Raw genomic sequence first — 8,411 nt, 5'->3', positions numbered from 1 at the left:
CAGAAAGTGACTGATTTTATTGAAAAGGAACATCCCGAAAAGGTTCACACTGGCCGTATTGCCGCTCGGGGTAATGAGATTTGCCTAAGTCATTTTAGAAACATTTTAAAAAGTAGGCAAAGCCAAACCTCTTTGGATAGATATTTTACCAAGCGACCTCTATCGAGTGAAAGTGCTGGTGGAAGTGAAGGAAAGAAAGCAAAAAGCAGTGAATAAAAATTAAAACAAAAAAATATTAAAAACAACACTAATTTTTTTTAATCTTTTCTAAGTTATTTTTAAGTTATTGTTACATTATGTTATGTAAGTTAAGTTTTAGTATCATTTCCCTTCTCCCTCTCTTCTGCCACCAGTTTATACCTCCACCGTGGTCTATCCTCAAAGGTAAAGTGCAAATAAAACTACATTTTTTTTTAATCAATTATTATTCCATTACGGTTATTTATACATTTACAACTACAAAATGCATTTTTCAGTGTTTTCCTTACTATAGTTGTTATAAGGACCTTGAATAAGTTCTCGCTGTTTTCCAACAGATGGCGTTACCAGAACCACGTGTGTTTATTTTTAGATGGTGACACATCTGTAAGGAAGTACAATAAGCGACCTTGAAATTCAGTATANTGGATTTTAACCAGATAAGAGAAAGTCATGGGATGTTCTCTTCTGTGAAAGGAAGTAACATCTGTTATCTGGGTTTTTCCCACGTTAAAACAGTATTTTTCTCACAAAAATTAAAGTAATATTTGATGACATTATTTTAACGTAAATAATAAAATATTAATTTAGACCCAGGGGCCTTTCGGGTCTCACATTTCATTAAAGTAATTAATATAGCAAAAGAAAATATAGGAAGTACGTAATTTGACACCCCCTATTGTTTATTGCCTCACATATGTTCTTTAACCTGCAAATATCTTGACACATGCTTTAAAAACATGTAATTAGATGATCAGATGTAATTACAGTGAATTGTAAAATAAATAGGGCCTCTCTCTCTCTAGGTCTTCCAACTTGCCAGTCAACATTCTCTCTTTTTTTCTTTTTTTTTTTTTTAACTTTGCCCTACTGACTGTTATATAACCACCCTTCTATTTAAAATTTTAAAAAAATATTAAATATCCGATTTTTTAATTCAGGCTCCTAAATAGACAAAGTATCATATTGCAGGCAGCAGTAAACATGTTAAAAGAAGTTCTATATTTTTTAATTGAATATTCCATCATGCTCTGTTCCTTTTTCAGTCTCTAGCTTGACAATGAACAATTATTTATTGTGTCATCACAACAACACCAGGCTGCAATTTTTAATCATTTTTCATTTATTTAATTTAAAATATATGTTCTTTATCTCAAATTAGTAGTGGCTTGCCCCTGTACATCATACTTTTCCTTTAACAATAGAGTCATGTCAGTCATTTATTAACTGCTTTCAGGGGAAGTATTGAAATTGAAATAACACAACTGGTTTGCATTGAAAGTTCCAATATAGTTAATTGGGGCCTCCTGCTCTTAACGTTTCCATATCTGGTCTTGGATTTCATCTATCTAACTCCATTCTCAAAATTAAGAAAAGACAGATGGATGGACAGGCAGACAGATGACAATGGAAATTTATAGGTCTATAATTTTTTCAAATTGTAGCCCAATGACAATTTAACACAGGAGAAAATGCTTTCTACTATGTCTTGTTACATGAATTTTAATGTTTCTAAATGTGTTATAGGTTACATATAGCCCTAATTCATGAAAAAATGGTGTAAATTGAATACCATAAACAATGAAGTAATTTCTTTTTAATTTCATAATCTCATATCCTTCTTGTACATCCTTGCTACTGTACATTGCATCATTTCCAAACAAAGGTTTGTGAATATACTGCACATTTATATAAACTATTGTACTTTTACAAACAAAATTCTTAAGAATAAATAAAAACTATATAATCTTCACATATATATAAATAGTTAAATTAATTCAAGTACCATAATCATAAGAATTTTTGCAATTATATAAATCATCATCATTGTCATCTTCATAAGGTTCTATTTCCTCCTCCTTATCTACATCAAAATGCAATTTTTTCACTATAAAAAAAATTTAATAGAATTTAATGAGTCAGAAAGAAAATAATTTGACTTTATAGTATAATTATTAGCAAAAAATATTTATTTAAAAATTTTCCAATGACATTTAGTTATATTTAAACAAGCATTTTTTAACCACTCTGCAGTGATCGACGGATATACCCATCAAGGGCGATCACGTGGCACTGGAGAACGATGTCTATATCCACAAAAAATTTTAACCAAAAATTATAGCAAAAAAAAACTTCACATAAAAAGGAATTTTGTGACAATAAAGAAATTTTTTTCTTTACTAGATGTAACTGTTTAAAAAATTTTTTCCAAAACGCGTGGGATAATTCTTAAAAAATTTCCCACGTTTATTCTCCACTACATCGTGATAGCACCATATCTGACTAACCCTCTCTATAAAGGTTAATATGAAATTTATGAACTAATGATAAAAATTTACAAATTACATAAAAATATATTTAAAAGATTATGATAAAAATATACAACATAGAATAATCATCAAACTCAGTACATGTAATATTAAATTTTCAACAAATGTTTTTAAAATTATATATACTGAGATGAAATGCCCACCAACTGAATCTATTGACTTCCAAGGGTGCAGAATATGTCTGATTGCAAGAATGAAGTTTGGGGATATTTAAAGTATAAAATATACAGTGGTACCTCAGGATACGAACGCCCCAGCATACAAAATTTTCAGGATACAACACGAAATTCGAAATATTTTTGCTCCATGATACGAACAAAAACTCACCATACGACGTTACATTAGTTCGCAGCACCATTTTTTATTCACTTCTGTTCGTCGGTCTCAGTTTGCGTGTTTGCTTCGTCATGGAAGGATCTTGCTCGATAAAGGAAATCTCGAGGTATTATCAGAAAGTGACTGATTTTATTGAAAAGGAACATCCCGAAAAGGTTCACACTGGCCGTATTGCCGCTCGGGGTAATGAGATTTGCCTAAGTCATTTTAGAAACATTTTAAAAAGTAGGCAAAGCCAAACCTCTTTGGATAGATATTTTACCAAGCGACCTCTATCGAGTGAAAGTGCTGGTGGAAGTGAAGGAAAGAAAGCAAAAAGCAGTGAATAAAAATTAAAACAAAAAAATATTAAAAACAACACTAATTTTTTTTAATCTTTTCTAAGTTATTTTTAAGTTATTGTTACATTATGTTATGTAAGTTAAGTTTTAGTATCATTTCCCTTCTCCCTCTCTTCTGCCACCAGTTTATACCTCCACCGTGGTCTATCCTCAAAGGTAAAGTGCAAATAAAACTACATTTTTTTTTAATCAATTATTATTCCATTACGGTTATTTATACATTTACAACTACAAAATGCATTTTTCAGTGTTTTCCTTACTATAGTTGTTATAAGGACCTTGAATAAGTTCTCGCTGTTTTCCAACAGATGGCGTTACCAGAACCACGTGTGTTTATTTTTAGATGGTGACACATCTGTAAGGAAGTACAATAAGCGACCTTGAAATTCAGTATATGTCATTTCACCAAAGTGTAAACAACTTATTTTTTCATTGTGTTAAACATGTCTAGTTTCGTGCTAAAAAAAGAGTATTTGCGGGGAATTTTATTGCACTATTTTATTCAAAAAAAATCTGCAGCTGAAGCACACAGAATTCTTGTTGAGACTTACGGCGACCATGCTCTGTCGGAAACAACATGCAGAGATTGGTTTAGACGCTTCAAAAATAATGATTTTGATGTTGAAGATAAAGAACGATCTGGTGCACCAAGACAAGGAATTAGAGGCATTACTTCGTGAAGACTCATGTCAGACGCTAGCTGAACTTGCAGAATCATTAGGAGTTGATCACACAACAGTTTCGAAACGTTTAAAAGGATTAGGAATGATTCAAAAGCAAGGACATTGGGTGCCGTACGAGTTGAAGCCGAGAGATGTCGAACGCCGTCTTTTCACATGTGAACAGCTGCTTCAACGGCAGAAAAGGAAAGGTTTTCTGCATCGTATCGTGACAGGTGACGAAAAATGGATACACTACGATAACCCTAAGCGTAGAAAATCGTGGGGTAAGCCCGGTCATGCATCAACATCGTCAGCAAGGCCGAATATCCATGGTTCGAAGCTTCTGCTCTGCATTTGGTGGGATCAGCTAGGTGTAGTTTATTACGAGCTGCTCAAACCAAACGAAACTATCACGGGAGATCGCTATCGACTACAATTGATGCGTTTGAGCCAAGCATTGAAGGAAAAACGGCCGCTATATGAGCAGAGACACGACAAAGTGATTTTGCAACATGACAATGCTCGGCCACATGTTGCACAACCGGTGAAAACGTACTTGGAAACGCTTAAATGGGAAGTCCTACCCCACCCGCCATATTCACCAGACATCGCCCCTTCCGATTATCACTTGTTCCGATCGATGTCACGTGGCCTGGCTGAGCAGCACTTTCGTTCTTATGAAGATGCCAAAAAATGGGTTGATTCTTGGATAGCCTCAAAAAAACGTGTCGTTTTTCCGACATGGAATTCAAATGCTGCTAGAATGATAGGAGAAAGTAGTGGCTAGCGACGGACAATACTTTCAGTGATGTGTTTATTACGACTTTTTTTAAATAAAGTGTTAATTTTCACAAAAAAACAGCGAGAACTTATTCAAGGTCCTTATATTATTTTTTAATGTATTACTTAGCTTTAATTTGAGTGTGTTTTTCGTATTGGAATGAATTATTTGGTTTTACATGTAATCGTATGGGGAAAAATGATTCACCTTACGACATTTTCATGATACGATCTCAGTGTCGGAACAGATTAATTTTGTATCCTGAGGTACCACTGTATTATGGCAATAATACAAAAATGTACAATAAAAAGCATTTTGGCTAAGGCTATGGATATCAATTGGAGAAATCTGTTAAAATTCAGTGATCATGTGTTTTCAAAGTGAAATCAGAATGCTTACTTTATTTCTAATCAGTTCAGTTGCCCATTACATCGCTGCTTACTTACTAGTTATGCACTTTCAGTAAAAGAAAGTTGGTCTTAGTTACTAAACCAGGATTTCAAGTTTTTTGAAAAACTAAAATAAAACAGATTTAAAAGTACCAAAAAAAAATCTATTCTTATTTCAAAACTCTTTTTGACACTGTTTAATTGGTGAAATTTCATGTCAGCTTGAATTAAAATGAAATATTCACACATTCCCCTCAAACAACATTTGCATATTAACAAACTTATTTTAAAATTTTTTTCTGAATTGTCTCTATTAAATAGCTAATTTCCTTTATTTTTCATATATTTATTATAAAATAAAAAACATNAAAAAAAAAAAAAAAAAAAAAAAAAAAAAAAAAAAAAAAAAAAAAAAAAAAAAAAAAAAAAAAAAAAAAAAAAAAAAAAAAAAAAAAAAAAAAAAAAAAAAAAAAAAAATAGCATCCTTTGTTAAAAGTAGTCATTTGTAGAGTTAGAAACAACTTGATTCTTTTTTCTATTAATCAATGTAATGCATCAAGTTTATAACTGTGCTATCCTATGGAGACAATGTGATTAGATAAAAGTTGTTATTATTATTATTTTTTTAATTTAAAATAGTATTATGTTAATTTATCAGTTTAGCATTGAATGGAAAATTATATAGTAAGCCAATTTATTTTTATGATTTAATTTAATTTTCCAAACTATACAGCAGTAATAATTAATTGGTTTGTAAATTATTGTTTTATTTGTTGTGCTAGTGTGCAATAATTTTTGGGAAAATTTTGTATATGTTCTGGAAAAATTTTGGGTCTAAAAATATTCTGAACCATTCTACTTCTTAACATGAAATTCAAAAAAAATGTCAATAGTAAAATTACAAAAATATTAAAATTTCTGTAAAATGGCTTCATCACACATTGTTTTTTGGTTAGGTTAGACTTGTTTGTATTAAAATATAATGTGATAAAGCCCCCCCTTTTACAGAAATTTTAATATTTTTGTAATTTCACTATTATGTAAATTATTGCGGGCAGTTCCGATAGAAGTTGACTGAAGGAAGAAGAATAAAACTCCAATTTCAGCAGTAGCCACAAGTAAAGGTCTGTTTTGAGGTGTATACTTCAATCTTTGTGGAACTTTTTCAATTTGGACTTTATTATTGTTTAAAATGTTTATATTAAAAATATTTCAAATTTTATTTAAATATATAAAATAGAAAAATGATACATATTATCATAATATGTGATGAAAACTGTGTTAAATGATAAAGTTTATTCAGATTTATTCAAAATAAGTGAAGGCACAAGTGGATGAAGATGTTACATTGCAAAATCAATTTGTGTGAATTGGCACACAAAATAATGTAAAATAGTCCTTTCATCTATATTAATATTATAAAGAGGTAATGTTTATATGTAAGTTTGTATGCAGCAGGTAATCTCCAAAACTACTCATCCGATTTCAAAAATTCTTTCATCAATATTTAGAATGGAATTTCAGGGTGGACATAGGCTGTATATTATTCCGTTAAACATTCATATAAATTAAAAAAAAATTAGATAGGTTAAGGCTTTTTAGTCCAACAGATGGCGCTATGAGTACAACACCCTAAGTTTGCTTTTATGTGAGGCATTAAGCTTTTCTATGAAAATGAACTAAAGCAGATCACCTTCTATCTATTTATATAAATAAAAATGTAATGTTTGTTTGTTCCTACCGATTCCTTTGAAATTTTGACACAATACTGCATTCAAATACGCATGTGTTTTTATATAATATACGTGTCAAAATTCAACCCCACTGAAGGGAGATGGTTAGGATTAAGGCTTACGGTAAAGAACTCTGCTTCTATTTATACTATTTTAGATGCGGGTTTTTGCGTTTTTGATTGCGTTTTAATAGGGTACGTCAAGAGAATGTACACTAAGAAGAAATTTTTTGAAAAATCCCCCCCCACGGGGAAGTGTTATAAATTTATAATAGATACATTTTGAGCCACAACAACGTGTGGCAGGGTCTGCTAGTTCAATGATAAATCTTGAGCATTATTCAATTTCTAAGATCTTTGATAGTGCTATTTGATAGATGGATACACTTCACCTTCTATGCAGTACAATTAGATTTTGAATAATTGTAATGTAACACCTTTATCAACTTCTGTCTTCAACTCACATTTATTTAAACGCACATGTTGAATGTTAAATAAAAATATTTAAATATGTTAGACTCAAAGACTGAAATGCTCATTGAACAAAAATATAGATCACAACCTGTTCTGACTTCTTAGATCCACACACAACACAAATATTGTGTTATGATACTCAAAAATGCAGCATGTTTTGGTATATTCAATAAGACCATAAAGCAAAACTTGTGTTGATATTGTTTTAATAATCAACAAAAACATGATCTGTCAATGTGAAAATGCCACAATGCATTGAGCTGCTTATTAATACAGCCATGACATAATTTGATAAAAATATCTGTGAAATTATTAAATAAGTAACAAATTTCTTTATTAGTTAGAATAAAATATAATTCTAATCTATATTGAGAATTATACTGAAAATAAACATCCTCATTAATCTTATGCCTCAAATTTCTAATACAAACTTTTATTTATCATTATTTTTTTACTAATATTAATTAATATAAAAATTTGCTGAAGTTGGCCTCTTTGTGGGTGTGCCATTATTGAGAACAAATTTGCAATCAATTGACAAAGTGACTTGCAAATAAATTCTTATTTGACTGAAATAATTTTTTTTAGGAATCTAGGATTTTAAGGTATCTTATGCAGGTATCAAGGATTCATAAACAAAATTTCTTTTAAAAAACAAAAATAAACAAAAAGGATTCATTAACAGCAAATTGTCTTGTTGACTGTGAACTATAAAACAAAGCAAAAAGTTACATTGGTTACTATGGTTCTTTTAATCATATAGAGTACTGTGACAAAAATTTTCACTGATGAGTATTTTTCTAATAATAAACATTGTTCAGAATTAGTCCTTTCGTGTAAATTATAAATATTATTTATTATAAATATCTGTGCAAATTAAGTAACATGGATACAGGTAACCCCATATAACACAAGAGTTATGTTTAAAAAAATTGTCGTGTTATGCGAATCCGTGTTATACGAAACAAAGAACAAGTGCGAAAAGGGGGTTAGGTTCCAAAAATTAAAAAACATGCTAGTAAATCATTATTTAAATTGGATTTATTATTCATTTTTTTATGGGTAAAATACTTATTTATTATTTAAGTAAATATTTTACCAGAGGATTATTCATCCTACATGATGATCTCAGCATGAGCATCATCAACTGGTAACAGTTTTTGGGTGC

Source organism: Centruroides sculpturatus, unplaced genomic scaffold (assembly GCF_000671375.1).
Source record: "Centruroides sculpturatus isolate CEXI.00-Female unplaced genomic scaffold, Cexi_2.0 scaffold647, whole genome shotgun sequence".
Lineage (NCBI taxonomy): Eukaryota > Metazoa > Arthropoda > Arachnida > Scorpiones > Buthidae > Centruroides > Centruroides sculpturatus.
This window is presented reverse-complemented; position numbering follows the sequence as displayed.